Below are 12172 nucleotides of genomic sequence, written 5' to 3' on the forward strand. Positions count from 1 at the left end.
AGTTGCACATTAAAATGAAATTAGATGTCAAGAAGAGAAATCGAGGAGGTTTTGCTTAATTTTACCAATTTTCTGTAAATTAGCAAGCACATTTCTCTAATAATAATGAAAACAGTGAGCTGAGAATAAGCTCATGAAGTTAGAATCGCACAATTTAAAATTTAGATTAGCAGATGAAGGAGAATTTTAGCAGAAGTTAAATAGTGAGGCAAAATCCTTGTTGAATATTGAGTATGCAAAAGGAGTAAGAAAATATCAATTTGTAGTGTCATCTATCATCTATCTATCTATCTATCTATCATTATATCATTTTCTACCTGTTTATCTATTTGTGAATTTATTAATTTAGTTATATATTTACTTCTTGTTGATTTATTCTTTTCTGTGGTTATACTAAAAATAGTGTTTATAAAAACCGAAGACCATATTTTACTTGATCCAAAGGTGAGGTGTTTCTCAGCAGAGAAAATAAGTCAATAATGGTAAAATAGAGAGATGATAATGAAAGGTGAATGGAATAAAAGATAATGAAAGTAGCTGAATAATTTATTCTGTGTACAGGCCATGTCCTTCTTTTTCAGGTTGGATTCTTCTTTTTCTCCAGGGTCCTCTTCACCTCTATCTTATTCCTCTTTCTTCTTCACCATACTACTCTTAGTAAAAGGGAAAGAGAACAAGAAAAAAGAATGCAAAAAAAAAAAAAAAAAAACAGAGATAGAGGGAAGAAATAAAAAGAGGGTGTATTGACAGAGGAATAATCTATTTTTGAGGAAATATATAAACATTAAAGATCAGAAAATTTTACATGTTGAAGGCTTAACATGTTAAGTAATTAAAAGTAAAGTAATGAAGTGCAGCTGTGATCATATAACCCCATATTGAGAAAATATGGGAATAATAAACAAGGATTAAAGCACTGATTACATGTAGAGATTAAAAAACATAGTCCAGGGGCACCTGGGTGGCTCAAATGGTTAAGTGACTGACTTGATTTTGGCTTGGGTCATGATCTTGGGGTCATGAAATCTAGCCCCACATGGGGCTCCATGCTCAGTACAGAATCTGCTTGAGATTCTTTGTCTCCATCCCTGCTCAGGTTCTATCTAAATAAATTAATTAAGTTTAAAAGGAAAACTAATCAAAGAGTCGTAAAACAGTTCCTGAAAACTTATAAAAGTAATATTTCTCAGTCATCTAAAATCATAAACTGTTTTAAGGACTGTATCACATTCTGGAACTACATATTTGACAAGCACATCATTTTATTCTTGTTTTTATTTCCTCTTTCTTTAAAATGGCATGTAGTCTGCAAGAGGAGTTAGCCAAGGATCTTCACACTGAAATATTTAGAAACATTTTGATGGTTTGGAAGAAAGATTATTGAGAATTATAGTCTGAAAAATATTACTTAATATAGATTTTGATAGATAGGAAGTAAAAAAAAATAAGGAAATAAGGAAAGGAGAAAGAGAAAAATATTAGAAAACTAATAGGGTGGGGATCCCCAGGTGGCTCTGCATTTTAGCGCCTGCCTTTGGCCCAGGGTGTGATCCTGGAGTCCTGGGATTGAATCCCACGTCGAACTCCCTTCATGGAGCCTGCTTCTCTCTCTCTCTCTCTTTTCTCTCTCTCTCTGTATGTCTCTCTCTCTGTGAATAAACAAATAAAATATTAAAAAAAAAGGAAAGAAAACTAATAGAGGTAGATAATAGAGGGGACAATGATTACAATTGAAATATGCAAAATAATAGTTTTATATTCAGATACTTATAAATGAGATATCCTGCTGTGTAAATTGCATATGCTGTCTGTTAACCAATATTTCATATTCCAAGTGAGCTAGCCATGCATTGCTAGTGGAGGTATATGGCTATTAAGAAGAATAATAATGAAGAAAGCAAGATAGTCTTTGGAAGGAAGAGATTAAGACCACAATACACATTTCTCCTGTCATTTACAACTCCATGTTTAACTATTCACCTCAGTTTAAATATTCATTCAATGTTACTCACTTGACCAGTTGTTGTAAAGTTTAAAATTGGAATTCTGTTAATTTCATTGTATTGGAATCTTTCATATCTACTTTTAAGACTTAGCTACTGTGCAGTAGCAGGTAATTCTATGGGTCAGACATGATCCTTAAAGAGCCATAATATTCAAAAGCTTGCCTTTTATCATTGTGATAAAGGATTACTTGGCATTGATTTCTTTCAAAAAGTTGTTGATTAAACAAACCTTACTTAATTTAAAATCTCAGCTCTCCAGGCATCCTGTATTTTGTTTTGTTTCTTTGTAGTTTTGTTTTTGTTTCTGCTGTTACTTATGCTATTGGAAGTTGGTTAGTTGGTGAATTTTGTTTATGGAAACCACACTTAAATATAAGTTTTTAAAAAATCACTTAAAATTTTGGCATTTGGGGGGACACCTGGGTGGCTCAGTCAGTTAAGCATCTGCTTTTGGCTCAGGTCATGATCTCAGGGTTCTGGAATCAAGCCCATAGTCAGGCTCCCTGATCAGCAGGGAGTCTGTTTCTCCCTCTCTCTCTGCCCCTCCTCCCTGCTTGTGCTCTCTCTCTCTCTCTCTCTCTCAAATAAATAAAAATCTTTAAAAAGCTAAAATAAAAATAAAATCTTTGATTTTAAAATTTTAAAAATGAGTGTATAGTGGAGCAATATTTTCTAAAATGCATAAAAGGAAAGCTTCAGAAGTAAATATTATTCATTTCATTAAATTAATTATGTCACACCAATTTAATCATATTTTTCTTAGTATAAAACATTTACAAGTCCTCTAAACCTACTTTTATTTTTTAAGACTTCATTTATTTATTCATGAGAGACAGAGAGAGAAAAAGGCAGAGACCTAGGCAGAGGGACAAGCAGGCTCCACGCAGGAAGCCCAATGTGGGACTCAATCCCAGGACTCCAGGATCATTCCCTGAGCCAAAAGCAGACTCTCAATCGCTGAGCCACCCAGGCATTCCCAAATCTACTTTTAATTGTGTCATATTTTCATATATAGAAAACAGCTAATGTCATGGCTATGGGGGGGAATCTTTGTTGTATCAGGTAACCTGACTTTAATAATATTCAGGAAATATAAGAATAAGAAAAAAACTATGAAATAATAAAATGAAATAACTAATCATTGCCCACAGATGAAAAAAAAAAGACACATGATTATGACAAAATAAAAAGCTCATGCTGATCATTAACTTCAGGGCAATGTTTACCAGACGCAGTATATGTATATTCATTAAGAAAGAGACAATTAAGTCATATACAGCAAAGCTCAGTAAGCAGTATATAATATTTGTACAGTTTTCTGTGTGGATACAAAAGAAGTGATGCACATCATCATTTAATTGTAATGGTCTTGAAAGCAATTGAACTACCAAGTGATACCACTCCAACTTAAAACAATATAAAAATAATTGGCATAATTCAGTGGCATTTCAAAGCATTAGGCTGTGTTCACATCATAGGCTGTGTCTTCATGAATAGAATACTGATAATCAGGAAACTATATGCCCCTTTGCTCAAGTTGATTGGCAATAATTCATGAAGAACCAGCAAGATATGAAGTTGTAAGTCACATTTTATAGTAATTAAAATAATCTATATTGGAATGAGAGGAAATTGCTGTACTAGAAATATGCTTTATACATACAAGAGCAGGTTTTTTTTTTCTGTAACTCTTTAATAAAAAATAAGGAACAAATATACATGGAAGGTTTCTGAGCTAGAGAAGTCAACAGACATAAAACAGGCATGTCCTCAAGGACATTTACATCCTATTGTGTAGGCAAGATATAAACCAATATTATCTTTAAGAAATATATGGTTGAGGAAATGTTATAGGACAGGATTAGTATAGTTTATCGTTGATAAATTATAATGATCTTTTTTAATGAAAATTTAAATGACATGAAGTATAACCACTGGTGGAGATGTATTGGGAAAGTTTAATGGAATAAGTGGGATTTGTTTGTGAGCTCTTAAAACAGTAACCGCCTTGTGAGTTGGAAGACATGGTTAGATAAATGGGAAAGTCTAATGGAAAAAGCTCAAAGATAGAAAAAAACATTGTGGTCCAAATTGTCAAATAAATCAACTTCTTAGGGTTGAAAGAATTAGTGTGTAATGGAACTGGATATTTAGTTTATGGCTCTCCTTTATGTACATGTTAATAATTTTCTAGATTTTATAACATATCTTCCTGGGTATATATAATATATATATATATATTTGTTTTCATTCCTAAAGTGTCACAAAATTAAGTTATGGCAGCATTGCATTCCTTTTCCTAAAATATCCTGTTCAATATAATATGCTATAAAAGATAATAAAATCCAACTATACATTAATTTATTCATTAACTTGATATTTACGAGCTGTCATTTTGATAGATACTGTAAGTATACAAATAGAGTGACTCAATAAATTAGAAGTGTGTTCATGTTAGAATGGGAACACAAGGGAGTAGTATATCAACTCTGAATCAATGAAGGTCTCAGAGATGTGTTCCCCCATGATCAGTCTTGAAAGCATATATTTACCATTCAAGGGATATTGACAAGAATACATTGGCAGCATTGGTCAGTAACTGAAAATAGAAGATTAGAGGCTGTCCTCAAAGATAAGTGCACTACTTTGAGACTAAGAGAAATTCTGTGTCATCGAGTAAAGAGTTTGGTAATTTGAATAAGGTAAGGGAATTCGTCTTAAAAATCGTTTCCTTTCACTTATGCCTTATTTTAAATGACAATGAAACAAAGAAATATGAAATTCCTTATTCAAATCTAAACTCATGAATGAGGGATCCCTGGGTGGCGCAGTGGTTTGGCGCCTGCCTTTGGCCCAGGGTGCGATCCTGGAGACCCAGGATCGAATCCCACGTCGGGCTCCCGGTGCATGGAGCCTGCTTCTCCCTCTGCCTGTGTCTCTGCCTCTCTCTCTCTCTCTCTCTCTCTCTCTGTGACTATCATAAATAAATTAAAAAATAAATAAATAAATAAATAAATAAACTCATGAATGAGATATAGAGAGCCAAATAATGATATCTGCACTTTGTACTGAAAATATGTTTTAGATCAGCATAAATATATGCAGATATAATAGCTATCTACTTAACAGCTGAGTTAGCTTATATGTTAATATTTGGGAAAATAAAAAGCTCCAGTCTTGAAAAATAGTTTTAGGATTGACCTGGATATAGACAAAAATCAGGGAAAGGCAGATCAAAATAACACCTTTATTTCTGATAAACTTGATTATAAAAATTGTCTTCATCCTTTGGTATATTTAGTTTCTTTATTTTTAAATCAGATGTAGATTTATCCACTCTGGTACGAGTAGAACTACAACACTGTTGTTCAAATCTACAAGGAGAAAGCAAGCCCCGTAAAGTATGGCCACAGGGGCACCTGCGTGACTTACAGGTTGAGCATCTGCCTTTGGCTCAGGGCGTGGTCTCATGCTCCTGGTATCGAGTCCCGCATCAGGCTCCCCGCAGGGAGACTGCTTCTTCCTCTATGTCTCTGTGTCTCTCGAGAATAAATAAATAAAATCTTAATAAAATAAAATAAGGTCCCAAAAGCACATAAAGTCAGACAAGTTAAAAGAAGACTTAAGAGCTGTTGTGATATATCTATCAAATACCTTACCCCAAATCCACTCATAGAATTCACTCCTGTGCTACTGGAGAGAAAGGCATGACAGGGTAGGATATGAGATCAGTGGAGTAAATCTATCTGATAGTCCTCCAGATGAAAATACTAGTATGAGACCATTGTCTTCTTCCACATTATATACTAAATTTAATAAGAGCAGTAAAAATGAAAACAGAATATGAGAATTATTTGCAAGTGGGCCTTTGACCGTGCTATTAGTTCTCTCTGAGATTCTATGCTCTTACCTCTCTGAGGTTCTAGGCCCTATCTCTTTTTACTTAACAGATGGACAAGCATCATTTACTAAGGGAAGGTTTCCTAGGCAAGAGCTACCTACATCCTACAGACACACACCGCTAAAATCTAGCTTGGTTCTCTTTTTCTCCCATGTGTACATCATAAACGAGTTAATCAAATAAATCTCCCAAGTGGCATTTATATGTACATTATCTTTTTTATCAATCCCGTTCTCTGACCCTGTAAGCTGCAGGAACAAAGAAACTGAGACTCTTATCGCATACTCACTTAATTACAAAAATTAATAGATTGTCTGTCTGGCAAAGAAAAGTTCTGAACTAAAAAATTGTAAATACGTATTAATGAAATATTCGATAATATTAAGATTCAATTTCCACAAGGTATGACAACTTATAATAATTGCAAAAACTGGCCTTTGAGAGATTACCAACCATTCACGATTACAGAAAAAAAAAAAAAAAGCCTTTCAATGGAGAAACATGAATGAGTCTAAAGCTTTAAAATGAGTGAAATAAATAAAATGCAAAAGGACATCTACTATTTACATTTATATGAAGTTCAAAGAAGGTGCAAAACCAATCTATAGTGATATTGGCCAAAACAGAGATTACTGTTGAGGTAATTGCTCAGAGGGGGCTTGAGAAAATCTTCTGGGAAGATGAAAAGTTATTTGCCTTAGGTCATACTTATGTAAAAACTCAAACTATACATCTAATTTTAAAAAAAATATTTTATTTATTTATTCATGAGAGACACAGAGAGAGAGAGAGGCAGAGACACAGACAGAGAGAGAAGCAGGCTCCATGCAGGGAGCCTGATTTGGGACTTGATGCCGGGACTCCAGAATCGTGCCCTGGGCCGAAGGCAGGCGCTAAACCGCGGAGCCTCCCAGGGATCCCCTACATCTAAAATTTGAATACATATTGCCTAGAAGTTACAGTGCAATTTGAAAGTTAACTTTATTTTTTTTATTTTTTTTTAATATTTTATTTATTTATTCATGAGAGACACAGAGACAGAGACACAGGCAGAGGGAGAAGCAGACTCCATGCAGGGAGCCTGACGTGGGACTCGATCCTGGGTCTCCAGGATCAGGCCCTGGGCTGAAGGCAGACGCTAAACCGCTGAGCCACCCAGGCGCCCTGTAAGTTAACTTTAATGAAGAAAGATTACCTTGGATAAACTTGAATGTTTTCAATTCCATATACATTTATTTTTTATTTATTTTTTTTCAATTCCATATAAATTAAGAATCAATTGTTCGATTTCCACAAAACCACCACATTAGAACTATATTGAATCAGGGATAATAATTAGGTAAAATTGACATAATTTACAATATTTGATAGAATCTACATTTTAAAATATATAATAAAGTATAATGAGCCTTCTAATCAATGCACTTGCTCACTCGTAGATTTTCTTTATTTTTTTATTTTCTTTAATTTGTTAAATAATAGTCTGTTATTTTCTATCTAGAATTCTTGCATATATTTTGTTATTATTTATATTTTTATGTTTTTGAAGCAATTGTGATTGGCACTTTTTCTAATAATTTATGTTCTAAGTTTTGTTGTTGGATATCAGTAAATTTATTTTCATATTTACTCTGCACATTATAAATTTAATTGTTTTATTATTGGATTTTCTTAAACTTTTAATTTTCTTTTACCTTACTTTCTTGTCAATGTACTTTACTCCAATGTAACGTTGAGGTGGTGATAATGGAAATTCTTTTTTTTTTTTTTTTTTTAGATTTTATTTATTCATTTGAGAGAAGGAGAACATGTACAGGGGAGACAGCATGGGGGGGGGGTGGGGAAGGAGCAGAAGGAGAGAGAGAAGCAGACTCCCTGCTGAGCATGGAGCCTGATGTGGGGCTTGATCCCAAGACCCTGGGATCATGACCTGAGCCAAAGGCAGATACTTAACTGAGCCATCCGGGTGCCTCTTGGAATCCTTTTCTTATGTCCAATTTCCTGGAGAATTTCGTTGATGTGCTTTATTGATTAAGAAATTTCTTTTCATTTTATAGTTTGCTTAGGGTTTCTAATCACACTAATGCTTTCATTGCAATTATTTAATAATTATGATATTGATTGCACATATTTTTTGAATGTTAAAAAAACTTATTTTTGGAAAATACAACTCAGTCATGCAGACTAATTATATATATTATATATAGTCTCACATTTATTATAAATAATATATAATACTGCTACATATATCTGTATGCATATATGTATATATGTGTACATTAGACTGTGATTAGGTAAAAATAAATTTAGGATTGTTTGTTAAGTGTTCCACATAAGTGATTCTTTTATGAAACATCCGTTTTTGTCTGTCATGATGTTTTTGGTTTCAAACTCTACTTTTTTTTCATTTTTTTTTGATCAGAAACCTCTATTTTTTAATATTTAATCAATTAATTGATTAAACTAATTACATTAGTTTCTGGACTACAATTTAGTGATTCAACAATTCTGTACATTACTCAGTTCTCCCCATGAGAAGTGTAATCACATCTGTCCCCACACAAAGTTATTACAATAGAACTGACTCTATTCCCTAGGCTATACTTTTTAAATTCCTGTGCCTTATTTATTTTTTGTATATTTTTAATTGGTGTTTGATTTGCCAGCCTATAGCATAACACCCAGTGTTCATTCCGTCAAGTGACCCCTCAGTGCCAGTCACCCAGTCACCCCAATCCCCCGCTGACCTCCCTTTCCACTACCCCTTGTTCGTTTCCCAGAGTTAGGAGTCTCTCATGTTTTGTCTCCATCACTTATATTTCCCACTCATTTTCTCTCCTTTCCCCTATAATTCCTTTCAATATTTTTTTTATATTCCCCATGAGTGAAATCATATAATGATTGTCCTTCTCCAATTGACTTACTTCACTCAGCATAATACCCTCCAGTTCCAACCACGTTGAAGCAAACGGTGGGTATTTGTCGTTATTAATGGCTGAGTAATATCCCATTGTATACATAGACCACATCTTCTTTATACATTCATCTTTTGATGGACGCCAAGGCTCCTTCCACAGTTTGGCTATTGCGGACATTTCTGCTATAAACATTGGGGTGCTGCTGTTTCCCTGCATCTGTATCTTTGGGGGTAAATCCCCAGCAGTGCAATTGCTGGGTCCTAGGGCAGCTCTATTTTCAACTCTTTGAGGAATCTCCACACATTTCCCCAGAGTGGTTGCACCAGTTTACATTTCCACCAATAGTGCAAGAGGGTTCCCCTTTCTCCACATCCTCTCCAACATTTGTTGTTTCCTGTCTTGTTAATTTTCCCCATTCTCACTGGTGTGAAGTGGTATCTCATTGTGGTTTTGATTTGTGTTTCCCTAATGGCAAGTGATGCAGAGCATTTTCTAATGTGCATGTTGGCCATGTCTATGTCTTCCTCTGTGAGATTTCTGTTCATGTCTTTTGCCCATTTCATGATCAGATTGTTTGTTTCTTTTCTGTCGAGTTTAAAGTTCTTTATAGATCTTGGATACTAGCCCTTTATCTGATATGTCATTTGCAAATATCTTCTCCTATTCTGTAGGTTCTCTTTTAGTTTTGTTGACTATTTCTTTTGCTGTGCAGAAGCTGTGTATCTTGATGAAGTCCCAATAGTTCATTTTTGCTTTTTTTCCCTTGCCTTCATAGATGTATCTTGCAAGAAGTTACTGTGGCCAAGTTCAAAAAGGGTGTTGCCTGTGTTCTCCTCTAGGATTTTGATGGATTCTTGTCTCACATTTAGATCTTTCATCCATTTTGAGTTTATCTTTGTGTATGGTGTAAGGGAATGGTCTAGTTTCATTCTTCTGCATGTGGCTGTCCAATTTTCCCAGCACCATTTATCGAAGACACTGTCCATTTTCCAATGGATATTCTTTACTCCTTTGTCAAATATTAGTTGACCACAGAATTGAGGGCCCATTTCTGGGCTCTCCGTTCTGTTCCATTGATCTATGTGTCTGTTCTTGTGCCAGTACCACACTGTCTTGATGACCACAACTTTGTAGTACAACTTGAAATCCAGCATTATGATGCCCCCAGTTCTAGTTTTCTTTTTCAATATTCCCCTATTTGGAGCCTTTTCTGATTCCACACAAATCTGAAGATGATTTTTTTCCTACTCTCTGAAGAAAGACCATGATATTTTCATAGGAATTGCATTGGATGTGCAAATTGCTCTGGATAGCATTGACATTTTCATATTATTAATTCTTCCAATCCATGAGCATGGAATGTTTTTCATCTTTTTGTCTTCCTCAATTTCTTTCAGAAGTGTTCTGTAGTTTTTAGGATATAGATCCTTTACCTCTTTGGTTAGGTTTATTTCTAGAGATCGTATGCTTTTGGGTGCAATTGTAAATGAGTTTGATTCCTTAGTTTCTCTTTCTTCAGTATCATTGTTAGTGTATAGAACTGCCACTGATTTCTGGGCATTGATTTTGTATCCTGCCACATTGCCGAATTGCTGTATGAGTTCTAGCAATCTTGGGGTGGAGTCTTTTGGGTTTTCTAGGTACATTATCATGTCATCTGCAAAGACGGAGAGTTTGACTTCTTCTTTGCCAATTTGGATGCCTTTTATTTCTTTCTGTTGCCTGATTGCTGAGGCTAGGACTTCCAGTACTATGTTGAATAGCAGTGGTGAGAGTAGACATCCCTGTCTTGTTCCTGTTCTTAGGGGAAAGGCTCCCAGTGGTTCCCCATTGAGAATGATATTTGCTGTGGGCTTTTCATAGATGGCTTTTAAGATGTTGAGGAATGTTCCCTCTATCCCTACACTCTGAAGAGTTTGGATCAGGAATGGATGCTATATTTTGTCTCTGCATCTAATGAGAGGATCATATGATTCTTGCTTTTTCTTTTGTTGATATGATCTATCATGTTGATCGCTTTACTAATGTTGAACCAGCCTTGTATCCCAGGGATAAATCCCACTTGATCATGGTGAATAATCTTCTTAATGTACTGTTGGATCCTATGACTATTATCTTGTTGAGAATTTTTACATCTGTGTTCATCAGGATAGTGGTCTATAATTCTCTCCTTTTTGGTGGGGTCTTTGTCTGGTTTTGGAATTAAGGTGATGCTGGCCTCATAGAATGAGTTTAGAAGTATTCCATCCTTTTCTTTCTTTTGGAACAGCTTTAGTAGAATAGGTACTGTTTCTTTTATAAATGTTTGGTAGAATTCCCCTGGGAAGCCATCTAGCCCTGGACTTTTGTGTCTTGGGAGGTTCAATTTGATGAACTGGTTCAATTTCCTCCCTGGTTATTGGCCTGTTCAGGTTTTCTATTTCTTCCTGTTCCAGTTTTGGTAGTTTGTGGTTTTCCAGAAATGCATCCATTTCTTCTATATTGCCTAATTTATTGGCATATAGCTGCTCATAGTATGTTTTTAAAATCATTTGTATTTCCTTGGTATTAATTGTGATCTCTTCTCTTTCATTCATGATTTTATTGATTAGAGTGGTTTTTTTTTTTTGTTTTTAATAAGGGTGGCTAAAGGTTTATCTATCTTATTAATTCTTTCAAAGAACCAACTCTTGGTTTTGTTGATCTGTTATACAGTTCTTCTAGTCTCTATTTCATTGAGTCTGTTTGAATCTTTATTAACTCTCTTCTTCTTGGTGTAAGTTGTATTTGCTGTTCTTTCTCAGTTCCATTAGCTGCAAGGTTAGCTTGTATATTTTAGTTTTTTCCAATTATTTGAGGGATGCTTGTATTAAAATGTATTTCCCTCTTAGGACTGCTTTTGGTGTATCCCAAAGATTTTGAACTGTTGTATCTTCATTTTCATTAGTTTTCATGAATCTTTTTAATTCTTCTCTAATTTCCTGGTTGACCCATTCATCTTTGAACAGGATGCTCTTTAACCTCCATGTGTTTGAGTTTCTTCCAAATTTCTTCTTGTGATTGAGTTCTAGTTTCAAAGCATTATGGTCTGAAAACATGCAGGGGACAATTTGAATATTTTGGTATTGGTTGAGACCTGATTTGTGACCCAGTATGTGGTCTATTCTGGAGAAAGTTCCATGTGCACTTAAGAAAAATGTATATTCAGTTGCGTTCGGATGCAAAATTCTGTATATATCTGTGTAATCCATGTGGTCCAGTGTATCATTTAATGCTCTTGTTTCTTTGAAGATGTTGTGCTTAGAAGATCTGTCATTTGCAGAAAGTGCCATGTTGAAGTCTTCTACCATTAGTGTTTTATTATATAA

Source organism: Canis lupus, chromosome 13 (assembly GCF_011100685.1).
Source record: "Canis lupus familiaris isolate Mischka breed German Shepherd chromosome 13, alternate assembly UU_Cfam_GSD_1.0, whole genome shotgun sequence".
Taxonomy (NCBI): Eukaryota; Metazoa; Chordata; class Mammalia; order Carnivora; family Canidae; genus Canis; species Canis lupus.